Source organism: Talpa occidentalis, unplaced genomic scaffold (assembly GCF_014898055.3).
Source record: "Talpa occidentalis isolate TD23 unplaced genomic scaffold, MPIMG_talOcc4v2.1 talOcc4.10, whole genome shotgun sequence".
NCBI lineage: Eukaryota > Metazoa > Chordata > Mammalia > Eulipotyphla > Talpidae > Talpa > Talpa occidentalis.
Genome location: NW_023600993.1, coordinates 93,468,516 through 93,484,592, shown reverse-complemented (window position 1 = coordinate 93,484,592; position 16,077 = coordinate 93,468,516). Strand labels below are relative to the sequence as shown.

The 16,077-nt window shown below is 40.5% G+C and overlaps 1 protein-coding gene across 8 annotated transcripts in view; it reads left to right on the top strand.

The window, feature by feature from the left end:
• ZHX3 (zinc fingers and homeoboxes 3) overlaps positions 1-16,077 on the top strand; it is an 84,212-nt gene that overhangs the window by 37,143 nt on the left and 30,992 nt on the right. For 5 of the 8 annotated variants that reach the window (XR_005122846.2, XM_054697630.1, XM_054697631.1 and 2 more), the window contains exon 2: positions 1,067-1,181. The exons of 1 other annotated variant lie outside the window; for it this stretch is intronic. The gene's annotated coding sequence lies outside the window, so the exon portion shown is untranslated. The remainder of the gene's footprint in view (positions 1-1,066; positions 1,182-16,077) is intronic. 2 more of the 8 variants (XM_054697632.1, XM_037498853.2) reach the window with 1 other exon arrangement.

The following is a 16,077-nucleotide window of genomic DNA, read 5'->3' as shown; positions in this document are numbered from 1 at the left end:
TACTTTAGGGCCATTCTCCTGCCGATGTGCATCCCGACCAAAGCGAATACTTGGGAAAAGAAAGAACTGAAAAGCAGTGTTTTTTCAGCTGTTTCCCAAGCAATTTAAAGATTGCATAAAGCATTTCTTGCAGCTTGCTGAAAACATAGTTAATTGTGTCATCATTTGCTAAGAGTCAGGGCTCTAGCAGAATGGGGCAACACAGGGGTACAGGTCAGAGACAAAGGTGGAAGGCAACATGGTGCCTTGGCCTGGGACCTCTAGAATGTATGCCAGGGAAACCACAGCGCTTTCAGTAACGGTGTGCATCTTTGAAGTCATAAGACCACACACATGAATTAATTTTATTATTTCTGCGAAGTGATCTCCAACTTAGCTACTCGTTGTTGGAAAAAGTGTTAAAATTACAGTTTTTAATGCACCTTCTTGTTCTGACCTATTGTTGGAAACAATTGTTTGCCATCTTTCTACTTACATATGGTTAATGTGGGGGCAAGGTTTATAATGTTTAGTTTCTACTAGCATTATTTCTCTTATTCCTCCAGATTTATTGAAATATAATAATTATATTGAGATATAATTGATGTATAACATTGTCTTTTGGTATATGTATGTATTGCAGAATAACCACAGTGTTTAGTTGACATCCATCACTGCACATAGCTACAAATATTTTTTTCAAGATGAAAGCTTTTAAGATATCTCTTAGCAACTTTTAAACATACACATATGTACTATATGTACGTATATAGAGAGCTACACATGCATAATCTAATATATAGCTCTCTCACTTTTTCCGTATCCATTCACCTATTGATGGACACTTAAGATTTAACTATTGTAAATAGCGCTGCAGTGAACATGGGAGTGCTTTGCTAGCATTTTTAATAGTTTTAAATTGCTAGTTTATAATTTTAATGACTTCAGTACTCTTCCCATCCCTTGGGTTTTCTATTAGTGTATAGTTCTGGTGTAAGTGAATTAGGAAAGGAGATTGATGAGTTGGATAACTTCTTAGAATATACCTTGTCTCTTATGAAGTAATAATATGCTGCTGCTTTTATAGGACTGAATTGCATCTTCAGAAACAACAAGTGAACCTTTAAAGATGCATACAGGGTTGCATAAAATGAAGAGAGAAACTGAGAAACAATGAAGTAAGGAAAAAGTATGTTTCCCAGGTAAATAGTATGTTTCAGAATTTTAACACATTTCTTTCCATATCAGTTACCAAGACTTTGTAACATTTAAGGTTTTATCACCACATTTAATCTTTGTATTGCTTTTAAACAATTTTCTTCAACTTTTTTTCTTTTCTGTTTTTTCTTTTCTTTATGTTCTCCTCCCTTGGTTTTTATTACTGAACTTTTTTTTTTTTTAAGATTTATTTATTTATTTATACAAACACTGGGTACAGTCAGAAACGCAGGAAGGTGAGAGAATTCACCAGAGCCAGAGCGGGGAGCAGAACAGGCAGACTGACAAAGTACACTGCCGAGGGGAGCAGCAGGCGGCAGGAGAGGTCTGCGCGCCATGTGGGACCCTTGCCGGTGGCCGGGGATTGAACCGGCGCTGCAGAGGCTGCAGGCAGCTTCGCAGCCCAGCGCTCAACTGCTGCGCCACCAGGGGAGGCCCTACTGAACTTTTTTTTAAAGATTTATTTATTTATGCATACAAGAACTGGGGTGCAGGCCAGAGGTATGGGGGGAGGGCATGCGGTGGTGAGAGGATTCACCAGACAGAGTGCAAAACAGAGCAGGCGGATTGAGAGCAGGCGGATTGACTGAAATACAATTGAACTCGTGCTGCAGTGGCTGTGGATAGCTTCATAGTGCTGAGACTTAACCCCTTGTGCCATGAGGGATGCCCTATTGCTGAACTTTTTTGACCAAATGACTCTTTTTTTGGATTAATCCAGGAAAAAGAGTAACTATAATAAAGAAAAAATCAAAATTAACAAGCAACTATAAACCAGAGACACACTATGGTGGGGGGAGGGCAGGGAAAAGAGGGGTTGGGGTCAAAATAAGGGGGGTGCAATTGTATGGGGAATATAACCAGGATGAAAATGCATACATTGTGCAAAAATGGAAAATAATGTAAGAAATATATAAAAAATTAGTACAAAAAAGAATGTCTTTGATTAATAAATATATCTCAAGAAATTTAATTAAAAAGGAGAAAGTATTCAAAATAAATAAATATATAATTTAAGGGATTTCTTACTCATTGGATTGGAACCTGTTACATTTTTAGGTTGTTCACTGGGTATTATAAAAATAGAGTTGTATTTTATGTCTGTGATGTGCAGGTTTAGTTCAAGGTTAACTATAAGACTTACACTGCTTTATTAAATGACTGACTTGGAAAACTAGAACAGGGCCTCCCCGGTGGCGCAGCGGTTGAGCGCTGGGTTGCGAAGCTGCCTGCGGCCTCTGCAGCGCCGGTTCGATCCCCGGCTGCTCCCCGGCCACCAGAGGAGAGTCCCACATGGCGCGCAGACCTCTCCTGCCAGCAGTGTGCTTCGGTCCTTCTGCCTGTTCTGCTCCCCGCTCTGGCTCTGGTGTATTCTCTCACCCTCCCGTGCTTCTGACTGTACCCAGTGCTTGTATGAATAAATAAAATAAATCTTTAAAAAAAAAAAAAGAAAACTAGAACACCGGTTTAATTATCAATTATCCAAACTATGTTCTCTGGCTACAAGGCCCGTGGTATTACCCTCTGCAACACTGTAATGCTAAATTTAATACTTAAGACAATTAATGTGTGTAAGTTGACCTAGCTTTTATTGGATGATATAGATGTGCCCTAGTAGATATTTTTGAATAAAGGAAATCTACTACATTATTTTCCATTATAAAGTGAGGACATTTTCCTCTATTCTGAGTAGAAATTTTTGGAAAGAAAGGAGGGGAAATGGAGACAGTCATCTATAGTATACAGTGCTGGAAATTCTGTGCACAGGATGCCCACTCCTCCTCTACAAGCCTTGGGGCACCCAGCCCACACTATTGCTTCCACAGTTGTAGTTCCTGCAATTTCCTGCCTCATGGTGCTTTAGTCATGAACCACAGCATGGTTGCTGTTGGATACATGATGTATTGCATTTGACCATTCTTAACTTTGAGTTGTAAGATTGAATAAAAATGCTTTAGTGGCCTTGTATATGGATTTTCTAAACTAAAAAATTTTTAGGGCATAAGGCATTTGTTTTTTCAAGTGAATTTGTGAACACATTTTTTGGGTTTAAAATTTTTTTTTTAATTTTCTTTTTATTTATATATTTTTTTACATCATTGTTCATTTTTAAACAATGTTTGCTTCTGTACCCCCCTCAGGTGTAGTCCCCACAGAATTTCCTTCACCAGTGTACCCATGCACCATCACCACAGTCCCTTGTGCTAGTTTGAGCATCTTACAATTAAGAATAGATGGTGAATATTAACATGAATTTTTGGTATCTGTTGGTATCATGACACAGTTTTGTTTTTTTTTTTAAATAGAGGCATGTTTTATTTATTTATTTGTTTGTTCGTTTTGTTTATACATGTACTGGGTACAGTCAGAAGCGCGGGAGGGCAAGAGAATTCACCAGAGCCAGAGTGGGGAGCAGAGCAGGCAGAAGGACCGAAGTACACTGCTGAGGGGAGCAGCGGGCGGAAGGAGAGGTCTGTGCTCCATGTAGGACCCTCCTCCGGTGGCCGGGGAGCAGCCGGGGATCGAACCGGCGCTGCAGAGGCTGCGGGCAGCTTTGCAACCCAGCGCTCAACCGCTGCGCCACCAGGGAGGCCCTCATGACACAGTTTTAAAAATTAATCTTTTCCTAGATTCTATTTACTGTTATTTTCCTTTAAATTTTTGAGCATGAATTTTAAGTAAACCTTTACTATAACTTTCACTACAGTTTTAAGATTTGTCTGGGTTAGTAGAATAAACTAAGAACCTGTATCTTGACCTATTTTAGGCATGATTTCTAGAATGTGAATCATTTGTTTCACAGATTTTGAAAAGATTTACTAATAGATCATCAGAAACTAACTGCTTTGTGGGGACATAGTTGATTTTCTCAAAAGATGTTAGTATATAGTTAAGTACTTTATTTTTTCAATGTTAGAACTTTACATTTTAACAGGAAATTCATCTGTTTTTATCCAATTTGTTAGCATATTCATAGTATTCCCCCCCAAATGTATTATCTCTTTTGATGTTCTATTTTTCCATTTTTATGCATTTCCTTTGTGTAATTAAATTTATCAGTAGTATCACTTTTAGTCTCCTTACAGAAACTTTTATTTGAAATATAAAACTTTAGAAGTACAAGAGGGTGGAGTGAAACGTCAGTTTCTACTCATTGCTTCTCCTCTGGCTGTCAGCACCCCTCTCATAGGCAGTGCCTCTGGCCAGTTGCTTGAGTCCTTTCAAAGTACTTTGGTTTTTGCTTTCAAAATATCTAATTCCTTCCTTTTTTTTCCTTTGTTTTTAGAAAAAGGTTCCTTTAGATTTTTGGTGGTTTTTCAAGACCTCTAGTTGCATATTTAGTTTTTATTTTTGTTTTTTTGATAACACTTAAAACAATACTTTTCAACTACTTTTTCCAGTCTATAAATTTCTTATGTAGTGATTTTGTTCTATTTTCTACTAACGTCATAGCTGTTATTTTTTAGAGGTTATTTTTTTATAACAGAATTTTGTTGGATTTTGTTTTCTGTTTAACCAGTTTTGAAGATTCTATAACTTATGTGCAAACTTTTACTCTTTAACTTATGATTAGTACTGTAATTGTTGTATTTTATATATTATTTGTTTAAATTTTAATATTTTTTAGTTGTCTCTTCATTATACCTCTACTTTATGGAATATTCTTTCTTTCCTTTTAGCTTTTAAACAGATTTTAAAGGTGAACATCTTTTATATTCTCTTAGCACTAAAAATAACTTTTGTTTCTATATTTATTTACTATCATTAAAGCAAAAGCAGGAACTTTCCTTTCCTTCCATATAAGGAAATTTAGTTTCTCCCTGTTTTGGCATCTCCTCTTCCTATTCCTTATCTACCCCTGTAAATTTCTTCCTTTCATTTTACATTTGTTCTGCAAAGTGTACTAATTCTCTTGGGCTCCAGTCTGGTACTCTTAACTACTCTTAAAAAAACCTTCTTCTTCTTTTTTTTTTTTTTTGGTGGGACCCTCGCCAAGGCTATTCTTGATTCAGAGAGTGAGTTAACAATCACCAAGGTCTCACTCTGAGCTGCACTAGCACTAAACTAGGTGCAGGAGATAGAAAGATTAGACAATTCTAAATCTGTTCCTGCCTTCAATGTCCCCTTTTTGGTTGAAGAAGCAGCGCCAGAGCAAACCAACAATGGCAAATGAGTGACGTGTCAAGTGTCCTGGAGACACAGAGGAAGGGAGGGAGTGATGTTTGGTGAGTCAGCAACGGCATCCTAGAACCTGAATGTTACTGCACTGGTAGGTCTTTGTGAAATAGAGGACAAAGCAAAAACACAAAACCCTGAAAGTAACCCATGTTCATCAAAGTCTAAATGTATCCAAGTGGATAGCAATGAGGCTGGTTGAGGAATTTGGGGCCAGATTGTGAAGCACTTCAAATGTCTGGTCACCAAATTTCAGTTGGTGTTTATGGGCCCCACCATAAAGGTCTTTAAGAGAGGAATCCCCTGTTCACATTTGTTTTTAGGAAGAGCGCTGTGGCTATCCTGTGAAGCACAGGCTGCGGGGAAGGATGTCAGTTCAGGGGCTATGGTAGTCCTCCAGGTGAGAGATAAGGAGAATTTGAGCAAGAGGGTGTAGTGGTGGTGATGGAGAAATGAAGATGAGGTATTCTGAAGTAGATCTAAAAATATTAGTGTCTGACCCAGGTGAGATTGGGAAGTTGAGAGTGAGATGGAGAGTTTTTTCATTTGTTTTAGAGAAGATGATAATAGATGGTGGGAATATTGACCAACTTATAGGATAGGATAAAGAGGTGGAGGGTTGCAGAGGTGAACTTGGATAGAGACTGGGGCGAGTTTATTATAGGACTTCCTGAATTTCAGAAACCTTCTAGAGGACTAGGAAAACTTGTCCAGGAGCAGCTGACAAATATGGGTGAGAAGAAGTTCAGGTGAAATGTGAGGGCTGGAGATAAGGGTGTGAGACTCAGTTGCTCCAAGAAGGATGTCAAAGCAGTAAGAGTAGACATACAATACCCCTAGGTAGAGCATATGTAGACAAAAAGGAAGAGGGTTTAGGATGGGCTCTTAGCAAAGACAAGTCTTTACATGCAGAAAATCAAAACGTACTGAGTACAGTAACATTTCCAGCACGGAGTGGTGAGCTTTTTCAGATGGCTTACTTTATCTTCTCAATTGCCCTGTGCATGGAAATTATTACAACACTACTTAGGGGCCAAGAAACTAAGGCTCCAAGACATTGTTCTAAGCTAGTAAGTGGGATTACAAATCAGGCCTGAATGCCAAGTCCACGCTAGAGGAGGAGGTAGGGGAGAAGCAGAAAGAGTGGTGTGGAAGAAATGATTTCCTACAAGGGACAGTGGCCAGAGGAGCCACCCATCGAGAGGTCCAATAGGATAAGGAGAAATGAAGCCACTGGTTTTCTCAATTAGAAAACTGATCGTGATCCCAGTCTGCTCAGTTCCCACAGAGCTCCTCAGTCAGCTCACACTGGAGCGGGAGGAGTGGAGAATGCTGACAGCAGCCGGCAGCTCTGGGGGACGGTTCATGGTAGAGCAATGACGAGGGGACCTGGTCTGGGGGGTGCGTCATTTGGTTTGTTTGCAGACGACAGCTTGAAGCATTCTGATTTGCTCATTTTTTTCTTTGATTTAGTATCTTAAATTGTTTTGTTTCTGGGCTTCTATTACTAAAAAAAATAAAAATGAAAATAACTGCTGGATTCTGTCTCATGTAATCTGCTTGTTTTACTTGTTTACTTGACATTCTTTTTTCCCCCTTTTTCTTCCACACATTGTTTTCAGATGTCTCCAGGCTGTGTCTTAGTGACCCATTCTGACACTAATTATGTGTGAGAGCTTAGGAGCTCCTTTGTGTTTCTTCTCTCAAGTCTTTCCATTCTGGAAGTGGTTTTCTTCTGTCATACAAATCCTTCATTCATTTCTACTTCCCCTAGAACTGTCATTCATAGACTATGCCCCTCTTCCACGTGATAGAATGTTCTTGCATTTTTAACACAGGAGAGTAGAGTGTGAAGAGTATGTGCTCTGAAAATAGACTGGTGGATTCAAATCCTGGCTCCCACAAATACTGAGTGACCCCCAGCAACTACTAACTTAGTGACTTCGGCCTGCTAGCTTCTTTGGACCTCAGTTTCCTCACTTGTAAACTTGGGGCAATAACAATACCTAGTACCAAAGGGTTATGATAAGGGTTAAATGAACTACTGCTTGTAAAGTGCTTGGAATGAACCATGTGCAGCATCTGCCTGTGCTCTACTGTTGTTAGCTGCTCTTGTTATTGTTCTGGGGGAAATTAGTAAGAGGTGACCTTTTCTTGACTGTCATTTGCACTACACAAATAAAGTGATAAATTTACAAGGCTGTTGGAGCTTTACTTGATAAACTAGAAATAGGCGAATCCTGGGAACCAGGTTCCCTCAAGTTTTGAAGGAGTTCAGCAATGATGCATTTAACTCTTGGGCCAGATGTGGCATCTGGAGTTGCAGGTGTCCACTGGGTGACCACATTCTTCTCATAACTTTGTCCATTTGATTTCCCTTGAATACAGGCTATAAATTTTTTACTTCTTACTGAATATTTCTTTCAAAAAGTTTTTTTAATTTTGCTCAACTCATATGTAATAACAGAATGCTGGCCAGCCAGCACACAAAGTTAAGGAGCTTTCCTGAAGTCCACGGCAGGTCTGAGATTCAGCTCGTGCTCTCTGACGCTAGCGGTGGTTCCCAAGGGAGAAAGGATCACTGGAGTATAGTCATGAAACTGTGGTGCTGGCTTTCTTTGGGCTGCTAAAACAAAATACCATAACAAAAAACTGGGTGGTTTACTTTTAAACAACAGAAATTTATTTCTTATAGTTTTGGTGGCTGGAAGCTGAATGCTAGCATGGTCAGGGTCTAAGGCGGGCCCTCTGGTGGATTGTGGACAGCCTTTCCTTGGATCCTTATCTGGTGGAGAGGTGAGAAAGAGCTCTGTGGGGGCCCTTTTATAAGTGCACTAATCCAATTCAGGAGGGATTACCCTCTTGACATAAGCACCTCACAAAGACCCACCTCCTAATATCATCACATTGGCGGTTAGAATTTAAACATGAGGGCCTTCCCAGTGGTGGCACAGGTGGTTGAGTGCAGCGCAGTGCTGTGAAGCTGTCCGCAGCCTCTGCAGCGTAGGTTCGATCCCTGATGGCTGTGGAGATACCCACATGGTGCAGCAGACCTCTCCTGACTCGCCCGCTGCTCTCCTCAGCAGTGTATTTCAGTCAGGCTGCCTGTTCTGTTCCCCACTCTGTCTCTGGTGAATCCTCTCACCCCCCACACCTCTGGCCTGTACCCCAGTTCTTGTATGCATAAATAAATAAAAAATAAAGGCAACAATGTGGAAAGTCATCAACTTTTACTCAGAGAACTTAACACAGTTCTCTTTCCCATTCTTTTTTTTTGTTTTAAAAGATTTTTTGTTTATACAAGAACTGGGATACAGTCAGAGGCGTGGGAGGGTGAGAGGATTCACCAGAGTCTGAACAGGGAGTAGAACAGGCAGATGGACCGAAGTACACTGCTGAGGGGAGCAGCGGGCGGCAGGAGAGGTCTGCGCGCCATGCGGGACCCTCCTCTGGTGGCCGGGGAGCAGCCGGGGATCGACCCGGAGCCGCAGAGGCTGCGGGCAGCTTCGCAACCCAGCGCTCAACCGCTGCGCCACCGGGGAGGCCCCCCACTGTATTTAGTAGTTATTTCTTATTCTTAGTTTGTGACAATAATTCAAGCCCTTCTTGTCATTCATGCCTTTGACACTTTTTAAGAGCTTTACTCAGTTATTTTGTTGGATATCCCTTCATTTGGGTTTGCCTGGTGTTCCCTCATGATTCCACTGCATGTAATGGGATGATTGTGCATCTTTAGCAAAAATACCAGAGAAATGGTGTGTTCTTCCTTAGTGCATTGCACCACAGCGTTCATGATGTCAATATGTCTTATTACTGGTGATGTTAACCCTGAAGATGGTTGCTCTGTTATAAAGTTACTCTCTTGTCTTTCCTTTATAGTTAATGGACATGTTGAGGGAGTTTATTTGAGACCACGCAAATTCTATCAAAGTTTTTTTTTTTAATATGATTTTTTTTTAATTTTTTACATCATTGTTCATTTTTAAACAATATTTGCTTCCCCCTACCCTCTCAGGTGTAGTCCCCATAGTTTCCTTCACCCATGCACCTGTGCACCATCATCTCAGTCCCCTGTGCTCCTCCCTTCTCTGGACTTAAAGGACTACTGGCTCCCTCATTTACAAACCTGCTTCACTTTGCCTTAAAAACTCCAAAAGATTAGTTGATATGCTTTCCCCTTGCCATTTCTATTATGCAAGCACATTATTATACTTTTTCATTTGTGCAGTTTTATAAAAACAGCACATCTTCATTGTAAAAAAAAAAAATCACCGTGGAACATTCACATCCACACCTTTAGAGATTCATACTTGTTAAGGACTGAAAGCTATGTTTCCCCAAAAATTCATGTTTAAATTCTTTCTTTTTTTTAAGATTTATTTTTTATTCATGCATACAAAAACTGGGGTACAGGCCAGAGGTGTGGGGAGTGAGAGGATTCACAAGAGACAGAGTAGGAACAGAACAGGCAGACTGACTGAAATACACTGCTGAGAGGAGCAGCGGGCGAGTCAGGAGAGGTCTGCTGTGCCATGTGGGTAGCTCCCGGCTCGGGGATTGAACTCGTGCTGCAGTAGCTGTAGACAGCTTCATAGGTTGCGTCTTAACCTCTTGTGTCACCAGGGAGACCCCGCATTGTTGCCCTTAGGTTCATTTTCTGATATGTTGAATTTCTTAGGTCTTTCTAAAGGATACAGTAATAAAAAGCTATGTTAATGGGAGATATTTTTTTCTGAAAATTTTATGAGACCAAGTGGACAGGAAATTAGTTAATGCAAGATACAGCTCTTAACAAAACAGTTCCCAAATTAAATTTATAGGGAATCACTGGTTCAAAGATCTCACTTAGTACCCTGGTGTTCTCTGAAGATACTGTCTCAGTTGAGGCCACAATGGCCTGAATGTTGGTGCATATCCATGTGGAGATGATCAGACCCAAAGGGTGCTCTGGAGGCATGTGTGGATGCAAGTCCTCCTTGGTTATTAGGAAGTAAGCATGTTAAAGCCTCATAAACAGAAAAATCCTAAAAGCTAAGGGTTTATAATACCTTTAAATGAAGATTGTTTCAGGGCCTCCCCGGTGGCACAGGGCCTAATACACAGCACTATAAAGCTATCCGCAGCCACTGCAGCACAAGTTTGATCCCTGGCCAGGGAGATACCCACATGGCACAGCAGACCTCTCCTGTTTTGCCCGCTGCTCCCCTCAGCAGTGTATTTCAGTCAGGCTGCCTGTTCTGTTCCCCATTCTGTCTCTGGTGAATCTTCTCATTCCCCACACCTCTGGCCTGTAACCCAGCTCTTGTATGCATAGATAATTAAAAAAAAAAAAATGAAGAGTGTTGCAAAGGACAGCAGGCTGGGGGTCTGCATGGCACCTAGGGGGATTTGGAGAATGGACTCTCTCAGAGTACCTCCACTCTGTCCAAGGATACCACACTCACTGGGATAGATATACTGGTTGCTGCAAAGCTGGACTAGCCTCATGTGCAGGTTGAAAACCTTCTTAGAAGCTTTAGATACAGAATTCTCTTTCCCAAGGGTTGGGAAAGGATATGTTCCTAACCATTAGGAAGTAAGGTTCCTAACCTTTGCCATGCCTGGGTAAATGACAGGATTAGAACAGTGAGGGTCCTCTGAAAATGAGGAGGAAAGTCTGTCTGTCTCACTGTGTTTGGTTAGTATTAAACCAATTCTGTCCACCAAATTAAGAATTTAGCAGATGCTTTAACCTGTACAAGCATCATATTTCTGAACTTACAAATCTGGGACTAGAATATTTTTTTATTCAGTCACAACTATTTTTTAAGCACCTATTATTTGGCAGACACTACACCAGGTCCTTAGAATACAGCAGTGAGCCAGCTAGCTGGAGTCCCTGCCCTCATGCATCGCACAGATCAGAGCACCCCCCCTCCCCATCCCCCACCGGCCTGGGCCGGCCACCCTGCCTGCATCGCTTAGAGATGCCACCACTACAGAGACTTGGTTCACACCAAGGTAAACGCTCCCCTGTATGTAATCCTAGAGCTTTTTAAACCTTCTTACATTTTACTTTGTTGTTATTGTTATTGAGGTAACATTAGTTTAGCACTCTGTTTAGGTTCCAGATTACATTTTCTCTCCATGCTCGCCATCAAATGTCCATTTACCGTCCACCACCAAACTATCACCCCCTTCTACCCATTCTTTTCCTCCTCTTTCCACAGTGGTAACTACCATTCTGTTATAAGATTTGAAAGGTTTATTTCTGGTTTCTTTACATTCCACGTCCCAAGGCAGCTGAAGTGTTATGGCAATTTCCAGAGAAATCAGGTGGCACTCAGAGAGGTGGAGGGAGAGATTTACTTGTCACACCGGCGGGCTCAGTGGGATGGCTCCCAAGAGGCTGAGCACGCAAGAGTAAAAATGGCAGGGAAGGGGGTCAAGGTAGCCATGGCTCCCACTGTGAACAGGCAGTGCAGTACACCCAGCAACTTCTCTGCTCCAGCAAGCAGCAGAATCTCAGGAGCAGACTCCCCCAAGCAGCAGACTTGGGAAACTTCCTGCTTTATTATGTTGGATTTCTTCTGTAATATTTTTTGATGAGATTTCTTGAGCGTATATATTTGAGGTTTAACCAGATCATTTTGAATAATCTTTTAGTCCCTCTCTATTCTACTTCAGGACTCTGATGATAATGTGACTGTTGGTTCCTTTGTTATTCTCTCACAAGTGCCTGAGACTGCTCACCTGTTTTTTTCAATCTGTCGTCTCTCTTTATTTTGGGCAAGTTTTACTCACCTGTGTTCAAGCTCGCTGATCCTGTATTCTTTTATCTCCTCTCTATTATTAAGCCCAACTAGCAAGTATTTGCTTCTATTATTGTATCTTTCTCTTCTATAATTTTCAATTGATTCTTTTTTATAACATTTCTTTGATGAGATTTTTCTGTTTTTTGTTCATTGTTGCAAGAGAATTTATAGTTGCTTATTGAAACATTTTTATGATACTTACTTTAAAATCCTTTGTAAGCTATTTCCAATGTCATATTACTCTTGATGTTGGTATCAGTTGATTATCATTTCCTGTTCAAGTGTTTTTCCTGATTCCTGGTGTGATGATCTACCCTGGACATTTTGTCTACTTGTGTTAGGAGACTCTGAGCCCTTTTTAAATGTTTTATTTTACCAGACAGTCACCTCTTTGGATTTAGCATGCAAGTTGGGCTTACTTTTATGGCCTGATTTCAATGCCAATTTACTTTTCAGAGCCACTGGTGTTACTATTTTGGTCTGCTTAGTTGATTTGGTGCAACTGGGGATGCTATTGTCCCTGCCAGCGCTATATGATGGGGAGGGGATGATGTTCCCAGGCCATGCTACCTGGTACTTCTAGGTGAGTGAAGGGCATGTCCACCCTGCAAGAGTGAAGAGTACTTCTGCGGATCTTGCAGGGAGGGAGAGTGCTTCTCCAGACTTTTATTATCAGTGCGTTCCTGATCTGTCAGCCTTATTGGTGCTGCAGCTGGACTGGTATTGAAGTGCATTTCCCATTCTGTCATGGGGAAGAATGATCCTAACTGGCTCATTCTTGGTGTTGCTAGACTAGGGTTTGGAAAACATGGGGCTGACCACTTTCTTTTGTTGGGGACAGGGAGACGGTCATAAGATGCCTGCTCTTAAGTGGTTTTTCCAGTCTTGGAGTCCTTAACCTGTATACCTTTTTCTCCCTTTCAAAAGCTTTTGGTTGCCACCACCAGTGTTATTTTCAGGGTATATAGTTGCACTTAGCAAGGAGGTTGGGATAGGGGGAATAATTGTTCATCTTTTCTAGACCAAGGGAATATTTTGTATAACTATTCATCTTTTGGATGATCAGGTTGTTTTAAATGGTGAATACTGTAGACATCATGACAGGGGACTTTCCAACAGCCTCACAAACCCTAAAGGCTTCCTTACTCCACAGACTCCCAGGCCTGGGTTGGGGCCTGGTTGGCCGCCCAGTACAGGCTATTACTCATCTGTCTTCTGCTTGCTTGACTGGTGATGTCAGTTCTTCGTGTCTGCTTTAAAATCAGGCAATTCTTGTTGTTCCTATGCTCATTGAATAATGCAGTAGTTTGTAACACTTCTAGCATGACTAAAACATAAACTATTGCCTTTGTAAAGCCTTTCTTAACCTATCCTTTTAGTGAATTTTGTCTCTTTTGACAAGAATTAATAGTAAACTTAGTCATGCAAATTTTTGTGATTTAACAATGAAATATGTAACTTTACATGAGTGTTTCTATTTCATGGTTGCAAACAGTGTCTGAGATTTTCATAAATTAATATGAAAAAGTTTTCAATATTTTCCACTTGCAAATGAGGATTACAAGGTCATCTCAGGTCTTCCACAGTAAATGTGCTTTAAAAAAATTCAAGTGGGAAATCCTTTATATTGAAAACCATGGATCCCTTTGTATAGTTTGCAAATAATTTCAGGTTAAAATTGCATATTATTTATTCCCACCCACTTCCTTTATTGGCTGTGACACACAGGAATTACGCCCATTGCTTGACTAACCTTTCTGACCTTTTGTTACTTGGCTATAAATTGACTTGGGTCTTTTGCAAAAACACTGTCAGGGGGGAAAATCTTTTTGTTAGAACCCAGCCAATTCCTGCTTCAGTGCAGAACAGTTTGTTCTCCTGAAGAAATGAGCCAGTTCAGTGAACAGAAAAACATAGCCATAAACTGGCATCGCCAAAAACTGCAAAAGCAGTTGCCCACACCATTGCTCCATGGAGCAGGGAACTTTATAAAAGAATAAGCGTTTAGGAGAAAAAATACAACTTTGAGTTCCACTGATTTTAGGTAAATGTGATTGCCTGGTCAGAGTTATACCACTTACAAAGGATTTTTCTGAGCTCTGACAGTCACTGACATTTTAACAATTTAACAGGAAAGTTGTAGATTCCCCCTCTCAGTTGCAGACTGCTATTGTACATTGTAGTTGACTTTCCCATTAGGTTGGAAGCTTTTCTGTTCAACAATGTGAACATTTCCTCATGCTCTGTGCAAGGCTGGGATCTGAACCCATCCCCCTGAAGAGACATTTATAGTAACCTAGTGAAGTACAGAAAACATGAAAGATAATTACAGTGTGGCAGTGCAGTAACAGTAAAATATCCAAGACACAAACAAGGCAGTACTTAACAGACTGTCACAGAAGCAAGAGCATTTGAGTAAGCTTTGTAGACTGTCTAGAAGTTTGCCAAATAAATATGAGGAGAAGAGCATACTGGGCAAAGAGAGGACTATATGGAAAGCTGAACTTTGGACAGTTAGTTACTCCAAGAATTCTTGGGTGTGGACTGTGAGGAGGGAGGTAGACTGTGAAACTGGAGAGGGATGGAGACCAGATAACAAATGTCTCTAGTGCCACATGAAGCAGTTTGGGATTTATGCTGTGGGCTCTGGGGGATATGTAATGATTTTAAGCAGGGGCATGGCCTGGGCAGAGCTGAAGTGGGAAGGCTTGGGTTTGCAAGGAACCATGAGTTCAGAAAGGACAGATTGGGCCAGACTAAGAAAGGACCGTGATACCAGGCTAAAGTGAACAAACTTTATACTGCAAGGGATTCACCAAAGACAGTGGCATATGTGTTTTTGGAAAGGCAGGTGGTTGTGATGAAGAGAATTGTATGGATGTGTGTGTGATAAGCATCGTGGATAACTGAAGACCTTGTAGCAGTCTACATGTGAGATATCTTGCATGGGTGCCTGTGGTGACTAGGGATTGCAGGGAGCAAGGAAGGAGAGAGGAAGCCTAAGACTTCTGTTTGACTTTCTATACACCCATCATGGTTGCTTTCACGTGTACCATCTCATTTAATTTTCATAACAACCCTATACTGTGCACATTGATACCATTCCCATTTTACAGAAGAGAAAACTGAGGTTTAGGCGGTTAAATCCCTCACCCAAGATTCACGTGACCCACCTAGGGAGTTGTTATGTCAGGGTTGGAACTCCAGTTTATCTGACTCCAACCATAGTAAACGCCATCCTTGAATAGTCCTTACATAACTGTACCTACTACCCAGTGTTAGCCAATGCAAGTGTGAGCTAGTGTTAGTGTTAGCAAGTCTCAGACTGCCTACATACTCACCCTGAGAACTACGCCTGTAATAGCTGTACAAATACTTGATTTTAGTTTTACTGCTACAATTCATTTTTGAAAGCCTATTTTTTCTTCTTAACCTATCATCTCATGAAAAAATTAGATACATGATTTTATTTCTTAAAATTTCACAATTCTAGAAGAATGGCATAAGATATAAATGAAGAACTATACTTAAAGAAAATGTAATTTTGTAATGTGTGTGTGTATGAGTATATGAAGCAATTCACATTAGAATCAAACTCTGACTTTTAGAAATTAGAGAACCTCTTAGGATTAACATGAAGTTATAGTATGGTAATTTTTCATAAATAATACATTTTCAGAAAATGCTTTGCAGCTATCTCTACTGTGTGTGTGTGTATATATATATATATTCACCATTATATATATATATATATATATATATATATATATATATATATATGAAGAAGGGTTTTACTGAGACAAGACCATTTTCAATCAATTCCCAGGACAAATGAATAATTCTTGGTTAATGGATCAACTTCTATTTCATGACCAAAAGGAAATACTGTCCCATTTGGGTTTGGAGCCTT